We start from the raw sequence: 20,545 nt of genomic DNA on the forward strand, positions 1-20,545 counted from the left end.
TTATTAAAAGGAATGCTTTTTGCTAAAATAAATAATCTCTCATAAAAGTCGTGCCACCAAGCCTACCAGATGAGGAGAACTGGCAGATTTATGCAATATGCAGAGAAACTTCAAATATTACCATGGGAGATGTTTCTGTTCTCCTTATTGTTCCCATGCAGTTACACAGGTAGTTGGCAGTCAGATCGTCAGGACTGGAAACATCAAGCTGCCGGGTTTCCTGCAGTGTGACACAGAACCTTGGCCAAGAAGGGCATGGTAAAAAATAGGTTGATTGTTTACAAGCATCTAAAAGAAAATAAGAAAGTTGTTTCAAGAGTGATTTGATGACAGCGAGAAGGACAGAATCAGAAGCAAGGGAGCTATTCATATTGCTGATAATCGTGAGTGCCAAACTGGCAAGCAGCCAAGATGCCTACCAGGCAGGGATCAAAGACACATATGGTGAGTCTCAAACAACAAATAAGCCATAGAATTCTGGCAAGCGTTGCAGGAATAATGTGCTCCAGGCCTGACAAAGAAGATGAGGGCTAAAGAAGAAACAATGGGGCTACCAACAGTGAATCATACCTCAGGGAAAGCAAAGCTTTCATCATTTCAGTTTTATTGGAGAAAAATGCAGATAACTTCTCACATATGGTAGGTCTGGTTGATCTAAATTGATGGGAAGTGTAACACAATGTTAAAAAAGATTCTTTACAGTTGTGGCAGTAAATCAGTGTTCCATTAGCAGCAGCATCATTCAGAGACGGCATTCTTCAGAGAGTTAGTAATAGATTTACTTTGCCAAAGTAAGAGTACACCCCAGGTGATAGACACCTGGCATTTGAAACAGACACAATCAAGAAGAAAGTCCAAGTTACGTCTTGCCAGATGTTAGATCCTGTTCTTTTTTGTTCTTTTACTAATTCAGTCAGATGGCAGGGTTATTCCAACTAGCTCACAAAGTAAAACACACAAACAAAAAACCTGAAACACTTCTATTCTCATACTACTAGACAGCATTAAATAGGAAAAGAAGGAAATTCTGTGAGCTTAGACATAGTTTCATAATCACAACTGTTATACACCTATACACAGAGTCGTAAAAGAAAGGGATGTATCATAAGCTATGATTTTTATATTTCTAAAGAGCACTGCCTTTCACACTGGTAAGAATGGTACTCAGCAGCCCCCTGAGTGACCTCCAAAGTGCCAGCACTACATGGCTACATATAATTGTTATAAGATGTATCAAAGACAGCAGAGAATTGTAGCAGAAAGTGCTTATTTATGAATAACGTTTTCCAGTGTTGATATTTCCATAACTGACAAAAATGCCAATGAACCAGATGTATCCCTTGTCTGACTCCATCTTTTAGACTGTAATTTCTTCATCTCAGTGACATGACCTACCGTTCAGCATTATCAACAGAAAAGATGAGCCGATTCCTAAATGGATTTTCAAGGTGCTATTATAATATTTAAGAAAATATTTCCTTTTCAGAGCAAGTATTTTGTCTTCTGTCACACAGACACTCAGACTAAGTTTCCATCCCTGTTTTCCACATAAATGCAGTTAGTATCTCTCCCTCCTCTCCACCTGGTCTTTTCTGCCAATAAATACTGATGTGATCTCTTATTTGGATTATAAGGTATAATGTGCAGTAACCTCTGATTTCCTTCCTCTCTTTGTGCTACTAAGAGCCAACAATACAGTATTGATTGTCAGTGGGGACAGTTTTCTTGCTCTTCCAACAAGTGACCCGTTTACATCATGTAGTACAAAGAGAAACAATAAATCATCCTTAGGAAATATTTCCTGAATAGGGAGATGCTGGGACAGCTTTTCTGCTGCATCCGTTTCTTCTCAAGTAGAGACCATTTATCAGAGTTTCGGCAAAACTGCACAAAATAACTGCCTGGCAAGTGTACCTGCGCTGCATTCTGGGGATAGTGCTTTCCAGACAGAAAAAAAAGAGTTAAAGACCTGCACCTTTTTGTGTTCTCTTAGGGAGAAATTCTTCTGATTTATTGTAAACATGTATTTTAGTATCAAATGGACCATATTCTAATGTATGCATCTGTCTCCCTGCTGACTATAGAGAGCCTAGGGTACCTACCCAGATGTAGATAGATGCATTAGCTACATTTACTCGAATGAGTTCCATGCCAGTTAACATTAGTAGGTCCATTACATTGTCACTGCATTCGACTCTATACCTGTTTTCTACATGTGCTGACAACGAAGGTCTCGAACTGGTATACTTAGCAAAATTTTTGCTGGCTTCAGAGAAAAAGTCACCAAAGAAGCCAGAAGTGGACTGAAAGTGAAGGTCCAGATTAAATGCAATCTACAAATAGAATATATAATCTCATTGTATACTGTAGAAAATGTTTATCTGTTAAAGGTTACCTGGTAATAGCTTTGAGGCAAGTAGATAAAGAGATAACTAGAGAGTGCATCCCTCTGGCAGAGGAGGATACAGTTTCAGCATTAAGGGGAGGGAAGAAGATGGAGTGGAACTGGAGTGTTTCTGAGAAGCCCAGATGGCCCAAGGAACTGTGTGTTTAGGCAATGAAATCATAAGCGAAATAGAGATTGATTAGTTGCTACCTTGCTTGTTGGTGATTTTCTTACAAACCATAGGTTCTAATACACTAATGTCTAATATACTAATATCTAATATGCAATTTTTCTCTTTCAAACTTTTCCAGAAGGTGAAAATTAATTAGTCATTATCTAATAAAATGCAAATATGTTTTTTTAATCCAAAAGTTAGATTTCTCTGTTATTTATGGGTTTATTCTTCTAATTACTAAATTAATGTACAAAAAAGATTTCAAAGTCATACCAGGAATAACTGTTTGTTGGGGTTTTTTTAGGCCTGTGCCATATAACTGTCCTTTAAAAATTACTTGGGGTACTCAGCTGCCGTGCATTAAATTGTTGCAGAGCAATAGTAATGGTTTAAATTCTAGTATAGTGACCTGACTGTCACTAGAATTCTTTTACTTCTTTTGTCACCAACATTACTTAACCTAGTATCAAAAATAAATGGAGAAGAAGCCTCCCAGTGCAGTATAAACTTGTCTAATTTGGCAAACAAAGAGTAAAAAAGGCAGAGATGTTACTGAACAGACAAAGCAAAGTTTATGTTTGCACGTAAAGAATGTGCTTGCCAAGGTACTCTGCTCATGTTTAGTATGTCAGTTTGATGTTTTTCAATTTATTTAATATCATTTTGCCTAAACAACATATGACTAAAATGCATATCCACAGTAACTGAATGCAGTTGTTAAATTATCAACACACACACAAAAAAACCCAACCTTTTGGACAATGTGCTACTAAATAATGAAAAATAAATTGAAATAGTGTGTAATGTGGAATAAAACCAAATATCACATGCACCATAATACTAAGTAATCTGAGATCATCAAATAAATGTGTGCATCATTTATTTCTCCATTTCTGTTTGTATTTAACTTCGGAGTGCAGTTTTCAGCTCTGTCCTGTGATCTAAAATCATCCTTTGTAGCATGCATAAGTTAGGACAAAGGATTGTGGTTTTTGGCTTCAATAGCAAAGACTGAACCAAGCAAATGAATACTGTAACTCTAGAGGAAAGGCTGACATAGGAAATAGTGGAATGGTATTGACATTCCAAGATTCCCTTTTCAACATAATTAATGGTAGCAACACCACAATAAAGTAAAACACTTGGAAAAACTCTAGGTTTTTTACATCTTACTTCCTGTCTTCATCACTAATACAAGATGTAATAATGTAAAAACTAATGTGCACTGCTTTATGTTACAGTTACAAAAATAAGCACTTTTTTATTGAGTCCACAGCATCTCAAACAAAAGTATATCTGTAAGCTTCATCTAGGGGGACGGAAGGATGAAACTGATAATACCTTTAAATTAAAATACTGATGCCATATTGTGAAGCAGAACATATATTGTTGTTCCATTTAGGGACCCACATTGTTGATTAAGCCATATTCTATGATGGAGAACAATAATTTTCTTTCTCTTAACAAGAACGTAATTTGCAGTATCAAGTATTCTGTGCTACCTTGAATGATTTATTTCCCAAATTTAAATCACAATTCACCTCCAAAGCAGATGTTTGTGTACAAGGATAAGAAGGAGTTTGTTTATGTAGTAGATCTGGAAGTTTTAATATGTATGTGTCAGCTCATAGAATTATGTGACAACACAAGGAATAGCAATTTTATTAAGAAAATTATCAGTTTTCTTATCTTTCTGTTTGCAAAGCATGGCTTTGAAATGTGATGGTGTGGTCCTGGTACAACAAGGTACTGGTTTGGGCTGAGATTAGATTAATTTTTTTTTCCCATAGCAACTTTTATAGTGATGGTTTGGATTTGTGATGAAAACAGTGTTGATAACACACCCATGTTTTAGCTATATTTGACCAGTGCCAAAGCCTTCTCAGTTTCTCAGCATGTCCTCTCAGCAAGGAGACTTGGGGTGGGCAAGAAGTCTAGAGGGGACACAGTCAGGGCAGCTGACTCCAACTGACCAAAGGGCTCTTCTACACCATATGACATGCTGAGCAATAAAAGCTGGGGGAAAGGTGGAAGGGGGATGACATTCAGGGTTATGGTGTTTATCTTCCCAAGTAACTGTTACACATGATGGAGCCCTGCTGTCCTGGAAATGGCTGAACTCCTGACTACCGATGGGAAGACATGGAATTCCTTGTTTGGCCTTGCTTGTGCACCCAGTTTTGCTTTACCTAGTTAACTGTCTTTATCTCCACATGAGTTTTCACACTTTTACCCTTGTGATTCTCAGTTGCATCCCACTGAGACGGAGCAAGTGAGTGACTGTGGAGCTGAGCTGCCTACTGGGGCTAACACACAACAAACAGATACAAGTCTATCTGGATGAGACAGCAGCGAATTAAAACAAGTATGGGCAGCGTTAGTCAAACTTCCTACTTCAGGCATTTAAGTTAGACATTGCAGCATTTATGAGCCTTTAGAGAGATTTAGGCTGCCCAAACTGCATTTTTCTGTAGAGTCAGAGGAGAGAGCTTGGTGTCTGCTTCAGCCTCAGGGAGTTATTTGGAGCAGCTTAGCTACAGGCTTGCGTCTCCACTGCGATGAATGAAGGTTCGGTGTCTCTTCTAGGCAGCGCAGTATGGGTACATGTTGAACAGGTAGCCCCCAAAGTTTGGTCAGCAGGAAACATCAAGCACAGCCATGAAATTTCTGTCTCAGAGTTTGAGAAGACTTCTGAGTATTGAACCCACATTTCTCATTTCCTAGGAGAGAATCCTAAATGCCAAACCAAATGTTGACACTGGATCACTGTACAGCCAGGAATTTGAGTAATAAGGATTTAAAAACAATGCATAGAGTACTTCTTTAAGTTCTATAGTAATACATAAGTGTTACAGTTACAGCTTTTCTTTGACCTTTAAGTATTGCTGGCCATCGTGCAAAAGGATGCTTAAAGATCTATAGTTTCTCTTGAGAACAACAGATAAATAGACTTTTGGACTTAAAGCTATTCTGTTTTATTTTTGCAAAAAGTTTTTTCTCCCACACATAGAGAACTTCCATTAAAAATTTTGAGGTGTTTAATACTATGTTAAGGAACATAATTTGACCCAATGCCTCAGTTATTATAAATTAGATTTGTAATTCAGAGCTCAAGGAGAGAGCTACCAAAGATAGGAGGTACAGTAGTGTTGATGGAGGTAGTTTGAATTCTTATCCTCCTCTTTCAGTGAGCCTTTTGAGCGGCAGGAGAGAAGGAGGACAGGTCACCATGGGGCACCAGAAGACCCAACAGGAACAGGAGAGGCAGCATTGTAGCCACAGAGGCAGAATGACTGCTCCAGTGCATGACAACCAGGAAGGGAAGCTTTAACTTGCTTTTGCAATTGGTCCCAGGAGGCTTCAGCTCTTCCAGCCTCATTAACATCCATTTCCAGCTCCTTGCTGTAGAGTTGTCACCACATGTGTTCATGAGACAATGAACTTGTGTTCCCATTGTAAACATGGTGGTGTTTACCCATGGTAAGTCTGTGTCTGAAGTAGTGACCACTACATTTAGGTTGCCAGAGCTTTTCCATTACGAAAGTATGTCCAACTGTTTCTAAAAGCACAAACATCTCCATGTCTTGTGGCAAGAATTCGGGGTTTAGCAGCAGGTCAGCCTGTAGTCAGGAACATGCCCTCTGTTGTCCCGGTGAATATTGATTTAATTGCTAAAATGTTGAGAAACATAATTTTCTAGCTGTGTTTTTCTCCTTTATGTTTGCCAGGGGATAACAGCTAAGGGGTTTAATATTCCAGTTGCTCTAAACAGATTTTGCTGTCACATGTTGCTCTAGTATGGGAAACAATGCTGAACCTACATCTGGAGCCCACATAACTCAGTTCCTGCCCCTGCTCTACGACAAATATCCTCAAAGAACAAAACTTAGTGAGACACTAAAGATGAGTTCTGGAATGAAAGTAAACCTTCATCCTTTAGAGCTTCAGACAATCTCTAAGTATTAGGGTTTAGGATGAGACCTCCTTAATGAAGAAATGATCCAACATCTGCCTACTGTAAGGGGTTTTTGCACCTTTGTGAAGAACATCTGGTGCTGGCTACCACCACAGACAGGATGCTGCACTTCACAGATTACACATCTGATTCATATGTTTTTTACAGTATGGATAGAAATTTCACAGAATGCTAATTCACAGAATAGTAGTTCTAAAGGAATTCAGTTGTACCTATTTTGTTTCCACTAAAACAAGATCTCTGACAAGAGATCATTCTGCTAACTCATATAAGATGCTAATTATGAACATATGAAAATCTAACAATACTTGCATGTTTGCCTCGAGCTTGACTGTATCTAGACATAAAATATAGTTCTTATCCCAGTTTGTCAAAATTACAAGAAATATGAGGAGGGAAAGGTAATCAGAAAATTATCAGCTTCTAAAAGCCATTTATTGACAAAAATTATACAAAATAGGCAACCCTGTTTATTTTAGACAGAAACAGTTAGGAAAATGTGGTAGGCAGACTATAGAATCTCTTGGTGTTCTCTGTTTATCTGTGTCGTGACTAAATTTTATGAATTAGCATATTAGCTATGAAGAAGCAGAGACATTGCTGAAAACCTTTCAAGAAAACCAAGAATGACCTTGGTCATAGTTAGATAACTGAGCAAAGCAGTACTGGGGCATTTGAACAGCGATATGGTGCAAAGGGAATAAGATGTTCTCTTCTTAAATGGGAGATCAAAGTCAGGCTCTAGGAGCAGAGGAATAGGTGGGGTCTCCAAAGCAAGAGGTAAAATTCTAACCAGAAAGAACAAAATTTTAACACTAATGAAGGCTCCAACCCAGAGAAGAGTTGTATGGAAAAGACAAAAATAGCGTATTTTCTGCTAGAAAATGTGAAGCAATCGGCTAAATTAAGGGGCAGATTCACTGCATGATGAATAATTCATATCCTTATTAATCCTCCGGTCTGCCCAGGCAGAATTGGAATCCTTCTGTAGAAGCATAAATGCTCCATTACAAGTGGTTATTATTGTATTGTATTTAAAATGTGGTTTATCTGGAATGTATTGTCCTGAATTATTGTGCAGCTGGTACTATATACAGACATGGAATACAAGAATTAATTAAAGCATGAAAGTAATATAAAATTTTTACTGCCAGTGGATCTTAACAGTCTGTATGAATAACACCAATGATCTGGACTTTTCAAAGCACAAGTCACAGTGAATGAAGTCAACAAGCAGTGAGATGCACATTCAGGATTAAGTAGGCATCATTAAAATAAGTGGCCTACTATTCTACATATTAAGTAAGTAATTCCAACAAAAATGGAGACTTAGAAAAGAAGATGTTTGATAGATATCTTTATGAAAAGAAATCAATATATCTTGCTGACATAGATTGTGCAGCTAGTCTGAGAGAAAAAGGGGAGTGGGCTATAATTGAAAACATATTTCCTGGGGAATTATATCTGAAAAAAGTCATTCAGCTTTTAAAAACAAACTGCAAATTATATTCCCATACCATTAAGAAAGCAAATGATTCCTTTGATTCTTAACACATGTCATCATGACAAATCAGAAAAGTATGACTTTTCAACCAAAGTTAAAATTGAGTATGTCACATTTTGCCTTATAACGTAAGACTAAGGATTAATTTCATGATAGGCAGAACATTTCAAACTGATAAAAATATTCTTATTATAGTATATATTTAGGCAATCCTTAACTAGTAGGGATTATTATCTTTGCACAAGATACCATGGAAGCTAAGAACTTAGCAGAATTCCAAGAAGGACTAGTGTCATTATGCATAAAAAGACAGCTTTAAAAGAAAGGTTAAAAGATGTAACAACTCTTTACCCACGTGGCATGAGGTGGAATTAAGAGTTTTACTTAGAAGTAGATTCAATTGTTCATCACTGTTTTATTGATTTCTTATAATAACCAATGGACTGCAGATCCTGAGACAGGTTACTTACTAGTTAGACCTAACACCTAATGTATTTGTATCTTGATATGTACTTAAATAGGTACCTTAATGTATACCTCTGATGTGAACAAAACAGATTGTGTGAGCCAATATGTGATGTTATGTTTCTAAATGAATATTGATCAGGTCATAGTTTTAAAGGAAGATTTACTGGCTCCCTTATATAGTGCCATAACTAAGCCCTTCCATCTCTACCACTGCAAAAGATAAAGCCATATACAAAAGCTGAAAAGACAGTAACCATGATAACCTGATGAACACTTACTTGTGGTTTCACAATAGGTAGCATGTCACCTAGCAAAAGCAACATAGGGCCACAGGGATTATGTCAGAAGACAATAAATGTGATGGATATGTGGCTGTGATGATAGCAACTTTCTCCCAAAAAAGGCTGCCTAGTAATAATTACATAAAGAATATCTGGGCAACAAGGGACAGCTGACTTCATACAAGATATGACCCAAGACTTTGACAGTAGTTCAGCTTTTGTGGGGGGCAGTGGGATAAGCAAGCAGAACATCCTATTCCTGGTGTCACTCAGTATTCTGCAGAAGGAAGAGAGCGGGCTAGCAGCTGGTCATTGACCTGGCTCTCATTCTTAGCCATTACTGGTGCGCTGGTCTGTACAGAGATGTGCCATCAAAGTCTACTGCCTTGAATTGTGCTGCCAAAACACAATTGCAGTGCAGAAGGAGTCATCTTGGCCTCAGAAGTAGAATTAGGATTTGCTCCAAGGGAGAAAAAGCACTTTATTTTTCTCATAAAATAAGAAATCCTGAAATCCTGTGTAATGACAAAGTACTTGGCCTTTGTACAGGTGTTGCAAGTAGGGTCCAGAGAATGGCAAGTTGCCAGATGTTCACTTTTGCACTTAACCTGACCCATTCAATATGTTCTCACTGATATATTCATAATAGATGCAAAGCTCACCTTTCTATGAAGCCTACTACCCTGTCAGCCATACTTCCTCACTTATCACTGTCTTAAGAGCAGTCATAGCATTTAACACACGAATTTCCTACATGAAACTTCTGCCACAGAAGGCTCAAACATATCTTACAACGATATCAGTGATACCCCCCCTACACACACAATCTACACTGGGATTTTACACTGCTGCATATTGCTGGAGTGTTTCAATGCTTTGTATGTAAAACCAGTAAAAACAGCAATGTCTCAACTTTGAAAAAAAACAAACTGGATGGCAGTCTGTTCTTGAGATGCAAGATTTTAGCAATTGATTTTTATTTATAGGAATATATTCTCAAATACTAACACTAGAAGTACTACTGTGACTGATGGTCTAAGGATATGCACAAGAAGTTTATATGAAGATCCAACATCTTTAGTGGGATTGGTCACTATATTAAATATATATATATGTACATATATATATATATATATATATATATAAAATTCCTTGGGCACATTAATCCTTCCTAAGTGCATCAATATTTTGCTACAGAAACAAGGAAGTTGACTAGTTGAGGGGTTTGGTGTTTTTATGAGAGAAGGACAAGTCAAGGTTATGCATATTGTTCTGCAGCAGTAAAGTTTCTTCAAAGAATGATTTTGTTAGTGGAATGAGAAGTTAAATGTTAGAAAAAAAATAAATCTGTTTTGTCTAGTCTTACAATATTATCTGGTAAAACAAACACAAAACTTGGATCCTCTGGAATATGATCCTGTAGATTTCCATGTGTTCCTGTTAATTTAATGCCTTGTATGTACTTTTACAGCTGGATTCATGAGCTGAAGCTGTTAAATTTAATTTCTAGCAAGCTAAATAGCTTATGGTCTAGTTTTATTATTCATATTTCTGAACCTTAAGCAATAAGACGTTGCCTGTAGGGATGTGTTAAACCAACACATGACTAATCCACCCCACGAGACCATGAGTAAAGGAGGGGCCATATATCCACAGCTGATCCCCAATGACTTTTTCTCATTATTCCTGCAGACAAAATAGTATCATTTTAAAATTAGTGCAATAATAAAGAATAAAACTTGGTGACTAACCTGATGAAGTGTTTAAAAAATTTAATAAAGCAAAACAAGACTGAAAGATAAAGTGGGCTGCAAGGAATCATCTTAGTATCATTCCTCACCTTTGACAGACTCACCTGCTGTGAACGAGATAAAGGACATTTCCCACCGAGATGTGAACTTTTTAGACCCTGATCTGAAAGTCACAGAGTGTGGAAACCAGTTGAGGTGGGCTTTGCTCTCCAAATGGAATCTATTTTAAACCATTCTGGAACCTTGCAGACATATACTGTTTTGGATATGTATATTAATCTTAATGATAAAGCATATTTTCTTAAATGAAGCACCAGCCTTCCTTTAAAGCAGGCATTGTCTTTTATATTTAAACTCCACTTAGGTATTCCTCAGCAAAGTACCAGTTACGCATATTTTCGTTGTGAAAAATGACAGGCAAACTGCAGTTCTGTTATTTGATGTATGATTTATGCTCCAAATTACAACTGCTTTCAATTTGATCCATTTTGTTTAGGCAAAAGCCTCCGTATGGATGAAACCTCCCTCCCTCGCATCGGATGAGTACTTCAGAGACTCGCCGCACAAGTTTGACAGAGCTCAGCACATTTGTCAGGCTTCGCTCCAGAGAGGCTCAGGCCCGTAATAACCCTGGTATGGCAGATCAGAATCAAAGTGCAATGTGAAAGCAATATCGGCGTGGTTGCTTAGCACATGGCTGCAATATATTTATTTTTACCAAGGTCCAGCAGTTGTGCAATGTTGTAAACTGGCTTCTTACTGTGAAGAAAAAGTGACAAACCTGAAAAAAGCAAACCATTGTAATATGTGAACAGTATAAAATAGATACCAAGTCTGAAAAGTGTATGTTTAATGTTAGCATAATGAAGTGGATGAGGGGCAACAGGCACAGACTGAAGCAAGGAGGTTCCACCTGAATATGAGGAGAAACTTCTTGGAGGGTGCCAGAGCACTGGAACAGGCTGCCCAGGGAGGTTGTGGAGTCTCCTTCTCTGGAGACATTCAAGACCCATCTGGACACAATCCTGTGTGATCTACTCTCGGTGAACCTGTTTAAGAGGTGAGTTGGAGTAGATGATCTCCAGAGGTCCCTTCCAACCCCAGCCATTCTGTGGTTCTGTAATTCTGTGAAGTGCAACTATGACTGCACTGCATAAGGACTCTGTTTTGTGAAGTGCTGGGCACTCTTAGGACACATAATATTTTAAAATTAAGAGCTGTACAAGGAAAACCAAAGGCATTCAATTATGTCATCAGGTCTGATTATCCAAAATAAGTGCTTGAGTGAACCCTCCGATATCCAGTGTGCCAACTTTATGTGAGAACTATTGAAACTTAAAAGCCCCAAGTCCATAGAACCCTCAACCCCTATAGTGTTTGAGCAGATTCCATGTTACTATCATTTTGCTCTATAGAACAATGCTATGTTACACTAAAAAAGTGTTAGCTACATTGTTAAATGTAAATTTAGAAACCTAAATAAATGTAGGAGTTTGTACGTAGAAAGGATACCTATTGATCCCAATTGGATTTTACAAGCATATGACTTGAAGGGTGATGTTTAGTGCACATTAATATTGTATGTTAAGTTGGAAGAAAAGATTCCTTTTTGGTATGTGTGAAAATGTGCTAAATTAGGATTTCCAAGAATATATTTTCTAGCGAGAAAATCTGCACATGCACATGCACTCACACAGAGGTACAGATGGTGAGATGTACCTTTCATTATTAATACTGAGACATGATCTTGCACACCATTTACATGTATTTCTAACAGAATTAAAATATTGATGTATCTATATTTATTACATCTAAATTGCTTGCAGACTACTTGTTTACTCATGAAAGCAGGACCAGCAATAACCAGTGAACCATCCTTTATAAATATTTGAATGAACACTTTCCCTTATGGTTTCTTCACAATCAGTTCATCTGGGCAGTGATTCAGGTTCATAAACATGGATACCTGATATCTCTAAGCAGTGTTGTTAATGAGACGTTTGTATGAGGCTAACAGATATGAAAAAAGAGATGATACATGTTTTGTACGGGATTGGCAGACATATAGGACTCTGACCTGTGCTTTTCTGGAATGGCTGTGCATCTGCTATAAATCTAACAAGTGGTTTAAGGTTGACATAAAGATAAGCAGCTCCAGGCCCTCCAAATTTAAGCTCTGTCCCATGCTCCATCACAACAGCTTCTGTGTTTATTTTCTAATGACCAAAACAGAAAGGAAATAAAGTACATCCATATATACTACCCCTTCTTACTTACTCAGCTATATATTTTGCATAATGCAGCAAAGCAAAACAGCTTTTCTGTCTTGACCTCATGTTTTCCATGTGGCAGTGGGTAGAGTCAAAATCTATAAGCTCATAATGATTTGATCTTCTCATTTTGACAATCATCCCCAGTGTGTTTGTTTGCTAAAAATTAGTTATGTTATTTTGCAATTATTTTTGCAATTACTCTGGGCCTGAAGACTCCCATATTGCTACAGGGGGAACTGATTTAGTTGGCTTCCAGCAGTGTCAAAAAGAAACAAAATCAAGTCTTCCAAATTTAAAAAGATAAGGCATAGAAATATTAAACCTATATTTTTTACCCTGCTATTTATATTTTTGAGGGTTATTTTATTTTTATTATTATTATTTTCACAACAAAGTACATCTAAAATACTAATTTATTCATAACTTCAAAAGCCCTAATTTGCATTACAGTATATACAGCAGCAGGCAGTTCAGAAAACTGGCCTTTTTAAACATTTCAGAATGGCTGGAAATATAATCTGCCAAAAGCACATGGAACACCTCTTAAACAGACACAGAACAGTATGCTACAAAGGACACTGAATTCAAGTGCCCTTTAAAACAGTTATCCAGCTTTAAATACAAGCTGAAGTGAAAGCCAAAAGACATTCATGAGACTGAAACACCACAGCTTGGACTTCCTCAGACTGTGTGCTGGATTGTAAAAACTCATGAGCTAAGCTTCCATTGACCTTTGCTCTGCCTTCTTAACTCTGAAGAGTGCAGTGCTTCAGGACTGTAGATAACCATAATCATGCTTCAAGAAGAGATATTCCAGATTCAGGATACCTGCTAACATACATATAAGTACTAGGGGGTTGGGAGAAACCAAATGCTCAAAGGTAACATATTTCAACTGGCTAATTAACCACAATAAAGTGGTTTAGGAATAACATTCATTTCTGATAACAGAATTTTTTTTTTTTTTTTTTTCCAAATTTGGTACTAGTTGCTTTATTTAGTTGCTTTATTTATTCTCCTGTGTTGGTTTCACTGAAAAGTTACAGGAGGCTTTAAGATGGAAAATTATATTAATTTTGGCAGTCCAGGCTCTTTACTGTAGGTTGAGAACGCAGTCTTGAGAGCAGAGTCTTGTTTTTCCACAGCTCTTTTTGAATGAAAAGGAATGGCATGCTCCATTTCTAAACCCTTCTCCTTTTCCTGCCTTCTTTGTTCTTTTCCAGTCACCATCTGCAAGAAACTTGGGTATGGCCTACCTAAGCTACTGTTGAATTCTTGTATTTCGTACTCTCACCAGCAACAGTAGAAACAAACCTGTTACAGTTATCTCAAATGGGCTACCTAAGCAATGTCTTGACCTGTCTTCTGTCATAAATGAAGATTTTCAGGAAAGAAAAAAATATCAAATCCTACTTTTTTCTAGATTTACTGTTGATACCATCTTAGCAGGTGCAAAACGTAGCCTCATACATGCATATAAGTCTGTGTTGTGTATGTGAAAGACTCCAACTTGAATGTATCCAACTTACTGCTAATAATTTTTAAACCCCTTTCACTGCTCAGGGAGTTAAGAGCTGGACCTAACTTCTTCCCACAATCAGTTTCCAGCTGTTTAGATTTGCACTGTGCCCACACCAGTGAATTTCTGCAAAGCACAGGTGAGCAGGAGGCCAACTCTTCTGTTGAAGGAAAACAGCAGTGAGGGTAGCTGGTAAAATGATTAAGTCAGGAGAGAAGAAATTTCTTTCCTTCAGCGGGTAAGAAATACAAGTCAGAGAATAAGGGAACTGAATGCTTCTCAGAAAGAGGGAGTCACAGAAGGCTTCAGTCTCTCCCAGTGGTGTGAAATGAAGGTAAGAGAGCAGGTCAGAGAGCTGGGAACAGGTCACCAGTGTTTCAGAAGAGCTAGGAAGCAAAAATCCCACTGAAGTGAACGTAAGCCACAAATATTGTTACATTTATTTTTCAAGGGCACTGAAGAAATGTTATGAGATCCTTCAGGGAACACACTGCAGAGAAAATACAAATAACAAGTTGTTACTGGGATAGATTTTTTTTTCTGCATGGGACAAGCACCTCGGTAGCTCTTGGTCCTGTGAATTCATATCCCTTTTGAGTAGCTGTGTTGAACTTAGTGTCCCAGTGGCCTCATTCCAGATCCAGGGAAGCCACAGACTTCAGTGGGCCTTCAGTTACCATCTGAGTGTGGGTCGGGGTGGGGGGAGGAGGTGTTGTCAAGGCTGGAGACAGTTATTTGTTTTGTAAGCAGGCAGGTCCTGAGATTTTAAGATTTTAAGTTGTGGAAAGATACAAAGTGACTCTTTCTCAAAAAGAATACATTCATGGCATATATCTCATGTCAGAACATCAGTGAGACTTGGTTTCATCCCCTCCTAAGTTAGCAGGAGGAGAAGTCAACACACATCAGTCAAGAATTACAAATATATTTTCTCATTTTCCAAACACAGGAACATACATGAAACTATCCTGAATTTTCCTAGGCGTGGAGAGGGGTAACTAGAAGGGGACAGGTAGTGTGGGTATTGTTTTTTGTTTTGTTTTAAATTGTTACCAAGAGGGCAGATGTTTTAAAATGTTCATGGAATCCAGAGGGTTGCCTATTATTTTCTGTAAAAATACTGCAAAGATGAGGATATTCCTTTTTCTCTCCTTCCCCAGTGCTACTACACCTTCCTTAAATTATATCACTATACTCGTGAAAGGCATTCTTCAAGGTTAGAGAGGGAGGATCCAAAGAAACAATAGGTGAAGGTAAACTCAGTACTCAAGGGAGTGATAACAGTGTCTGCTTTTAACATTCCTCAGCATCCTCTCTGTCCTTGAACTGAGGCCCCCCAGTACTTATTATAGCAAAGTTGGTCTCTTCCTGTAAGCTAAGTGTTTGATCGTTTCACCATACTGAAGGCAAAATGCATACTTTGAAGAAAGCACAGTTCATATTTTAAGGTATTTCATCACTCAAGGCAACAGCTGGCCAATACCAAACAAGCAATCAAGAGACTAAGGACTGTCAACAAAGAACAGTTCTTTACATCACAGAATCAGACACATTTGCACTCAATTAACACTTTGCTTAAAAATAGACAAAGATAAGCCCTAAAGAGTGTGGTGCCCCACAACCCCATCATTCTATATACAATAGCAATACATAGCAGTAGTTATCATCATGCCTTACCACTCCACTGGCTATAACAACAAAAACATCCACTATCAATTCCTTATCGTGTATTGGATATATTTAGAGATACTATCCTAAAGCTGTCTCCCGAGGTGTGGTCAAAGGGATGATAATCTAGTTTGTTTTAAAAGTGAAATTTTACTCTTTTACTTAAATTCCTTAGTTCTGATTAAACATAAGCCCCTGCCAGGTACGGGTGGCAAAGATGAGTTTATGTCACTTTTAGTGTTTTTGCACTTCACTAGAAACTATTTTGACTGAGGTAGAAGTTAGTTCTGCTTCAAAATTACACAAATCTGTGCATAGACCCAAAGATACAGGGATCAGCGGAGTGCAGGAGTGCTCTGGACTATCACCTCTTCAGGGAAAGCCCATCTCTTTTTCATGGCTAAAAGTCAGCTGGTACACAGCTTTTCAGTCCTTTTCCATCACCATGAAATGGGGATTCATGCACTCAGGAGAATTTAAATCCGCATAGATCTGCTAGTCCAGCAGCTGTTTTGCAGCACCTGAATAGTGCACAGCAGAGACAACTGGGCTGAAAAGAAAACTCATGTTATAGCAGGTCACAATTCAGTAAAGCATTCAGCCTCATCTCAAACATTTCCATCTGCAAAGCTGTATCTGGAGAAAGCATACAGCATTTACAGAGCACTCAACAAAAGAGTAAACTCTTTGCCATTTTCCATAACAGCTTTCTAGTGAAGAAAAACACTTGTAGGACAACAGTAATAAATTTCCTTTTACAGAAGTATAGTTCACTAGAGATGGTTCCCACATGGAGAAGAAAAGTCTCAGATTTTTTTTTAACATTTAGTTGGCACTTGGGACCTATTTATTACTTCATATACTTGGATGTAATGGCAGTTAACACACAGTTATGATGGGGAAGTGCTGTAGGATTCTAAAAGATACAAATTGCAGTACATATTAAACTTTAATTTGCTGCCAGTCTCAAGTCCTTCAGCTTCTTCAGGACTGCAGGGCCCCTCCAGAAGAAGTGTGGTGGACATAAACTGTATTAGCTCTTAGTCAAACCAGTGCTGCAAAACAGCTCACTGGGGGAATAAGATCAGTATCTCTGCTCTTTTCTCTCTGCATTTACCTAATGATATGGAGAAGATGTGCATAAATAATTGCGGGTTTTTTGGAAGTCCAAGTGTACAATACCCGCTTCCATGGTCACCCTACAAAGAGTTGGATTACAACATTTGCATTTGTTGCAAGATGTTCTCAAAATCTTTATAGTTTTACTGATTACAGTTGAAGTATAGGAAAGTATCACAGTTAATTGTAAGATTAGGTGCATGATTAAGACGCTTGAGTTTATGTGTCTACATGCAATTGTCTCCATGTGTGCTAGACACAGGAGCTCCAGTGGCAGCCAGTGAAGACCTAGCCAATGCAATCCAGGAAGCTGGAAAAGCCATTCCACGCTCCAAGCCCAGAGTGAATTCAGTCACTCTCTAGACTGTGCTGATTAGATAATGACTATCACAGAAGCTTAAACACCCTTATTGGGATTCAACTGCCTGCTTGCAAAAAAACAGTGCCATTTGAGATGCCATCATCCCCTGGCTGCTAGTCTAGAGTGAAGGTCTCCTGCAGGCCCTGTGATATCTATCAGAACTGTTGCAGATGTCATGATACCACAAAGCACCTCAAATTAAAACACTCTAAGTGGAGGATTATCCTCAGGTTCATTATTTTTAAGGTTTAGGATGCTTAACTACAAACTGAAGAGGTACTTCTCTCTGATGGTGTTTCACAATCTGGAAACGGGGGACAATTTTTTCTCGCAAGAAAACCAAACCAACCGAGTACCAATGGTGCACTGCTCATGACTGGCCTATATCCTGCCTGAGCAGAGCTGAGCCCTGTATTTAACTGCAGTTCCCTAGCCAGCACCATAGTTTTTCTAGGGGTAATAGCAGTCAGCAAGCCATGGAGTTATTGACTTGATCACAGCCACTAACTACAAAATATTTAATCAGCCAATGAAAAAGTTTAATTAATGAGAAGAAACTGACAGCTCCTATTCCCCAAAGCCTCTGAAATCTGGCAGTTTAGAAACATTGTTAGATTCAGACCATTTGAGCCAAAGGATGGAACTGAAACTACAATTCTCTTCGGTGTTGGGGGCACTGTATCTTCTGGAATTCAAAATGAAATCTCTGCACTCTTTAAGCATTAAGACTGAGTTGTCTGTGAATATGCTGAGAAATAAAATTTGTGATACATGAACAACCTTGAAATCACAATATTAAATACATAGGAATTTTATATATTGCAGTAAGCTGAGTAAGGAGTTGGAAAATATGTGCTTTAGAGTTAGGCTTCTAAAGAGACATTTAGATACATAAATTCTGCTTTAATCTCAGTTATACCAGCTCTTAAGTAACTAAATAATTTAGCAAAAATGTTATTATTTGGTTATAGCAAAAAGTTGATTTAAAATGTTCCACATTTTAAAGATCTTTTAACATCAAGTTAGAAGTGAAATATCACACACATTGTGCATAAATCTGCTGTGCATTAATATTTTATTTTTCTGTCTTGTACTGCATAATGAAAAAGATACATCAAACACAAAACCAAGCATGTTTTTCAGCAGTCTACTAAAACTTAAAGTAACTGTTAGCTTTTCCTTCTAGAACTTAAATAAATGAGTGTATCTTTTATCACACCGTAACAGGATACATATTTGTGTCTGCTAAATACATTATTTAATACTGAAGTATAAAACTACAAGAAAATGTCAGTGAGAGCTTGCTGGGATGAAATCAACTCATCACTGCAAAAATTAATATAGATCACAAATACAAATGAATTTGGAAAATAACTATGACTATTTTTAGACAATGTCACCCTTCCTCTCCTTGAGTCATGATACAATAACCTTCAAGTTGGAAGCATAGAAGAAACTTTCACTGAATCTTATGTAGCAAGAGTAGACAATATACGGAAACAGGGATCTGAATTTTTTCTTTTGTCTTTTGATATTACCTAGTGGCAAATCCTATAATGATTTGGTTTTTGCTTTTGATTCCATTTTTATTGCCTCATTTCAAAATATCTATCATTTTTAAGAAAGATGACAGACATCAGGACTGCACTGGCAATCTAACAGTTATAAAGCACATGCAGTCTAATAGTTACATTTGTGTTCATGAATACATTTATGCTACTGAAGGGATTCCCAGTGTTCAATCAGTGCATATATTTGGTAAATTATTTAAATTTTATCTATTTATACTAGAAACTTCTTGTGCTCAAGTGGAAAGACAAGGATACCACTTACACTCTGAACAGATTCAAATGATGAGCATTATCTTTCAGAAAGAGAAAAAAAGGTCTGTTAGCACTCTTAGGCAAGAATGGATTAATTTTTATCTTAATCCAGTTTATAGAAAAGCATTTCCTCTTCTTTGATGTGGTATATGCTAAGTGAAAACATCATACTCTACCCATCAGTATCATGCAAGTGGTCATTCTTTCTTTTGCACTGATGTTACAAAAGGAGATAGCCTGCATGGCTGGAAGGTATCCATGATATTAAACAGTTCATGGGGCTGTGAAGTGCTGAGAGCAATCATGCAGAGCAACAGGCCACAGGAATGCAAATCACCAACAAAGCCAGAAGTGGAGCTAGCAGGTGGCCTCTCCTATTCATCTGATGTCAACACACTGTTCAGATCAAGCCCTTTTAACGTCTGGGTAGGTCCACTATTGCTTTTAATTAAATATAATACAGCCATTCAATGTTCTTGCATACAAGAAAATCACACAGTAAAAAGCATATCTTCTGCACTCTGAGGGTCACTATAGTTTTATAAATAAATACTGCCATTTAACTCAGATTGGAAGGTAGTTTAAATTTCATATACTTTCCATATACCGTTCAGTGTTCTACAGTTAGAGCCTCTTTGACATTTCAGTGACTGACCATATTTCCATGGAAAATGTTCTTGCTCCTTCAGAGGATTTAGAAGGGGAAAAAAACCTTATAATTAACTTTTTCTACCTTTGAAACATTTCCACTGTAAAAGATTTTGAACAGAAACATTTGTTCTCAAAATTAGTTTACAGAGAGAATTTAACTGTGTTAACGTATAAGCCATGGAAACTGTCATAATATCTAATTAAATTATTACTGACTTTCCAATCAGTAGCAAAAAAACATCTGTAACTGTAATTCTACTACAGAGAAAGTATAATTAAATCTATTCAGTAATGGGTAACAAGCTATTGCAAAAGTATACTGCAATGCTTTAGAAAGCTGGAATGCTTAAAATATCTTTTTCAAGTATAATAAACCTTTTTTTTTAAAGTGGGAACATGAATATACGCATTCTTCTGAAGACCCTTTATTGAGATTTAATTTCAATGCATTTATGATTACATTAGTTCTTCTGTTTGAAACAGACTGGAAAAAATAACTTTCATCATTCAGGGCTCAGAACAGAGAAGCACATAAGTGTGTTTTCAGTCTATCTCTATGGAGAGCAAATGGCAACGGCATGCTTCATTTT

General features: G+C 37.5%; 1 protein-coding gene and 1 long non-coding RNA gene across 2 annotated transcripts in view; one reads left to right on the forward strand and one right to left on the reverse strand.

Annotated features, from left to right (window-relative positions):
- Positions 1-20,545, reverse strand: part of HMGCLL1 (3-hydroxy-3-methylglutaryl-CoA lyase like 1) — a 136,805-nt gene that overhangs the window by 89,770 nt on the left and 26,490 nt on the right. The window lies entirely within an intron of this gene.
- Positions 1-20,545, forward strand: part of LOC135578982 (uncharacterized) — an 82,921-nt gene that overhangs the window by 45,450 nt on the left and 16,926 nt on the right. The window contains exon 2 of the long non-coding RNA XR_010471163.1: positions 11,038-11,601. This is a non-coding gene — a long non-coding RNA (uncharacterized LOC135578982). The remainder of the gene's footprint in view (positions 1-11,037; positions 11,602-20,545) is intronic.

The sequence above is a fragment of the Columba livia genome, chromosome 3 (assembly GCF_036013475.1).
Source record: "Columba livia isolate bColLiv1 breed racing homer chromosome 3, bColLiv1.pat.W.v2, whole genome shotgun sequence".
NCBI lineage: Eukaryota > Metazoa > Chordata > Aves > Columbiformes > Columbidae > Columba > Columba livia.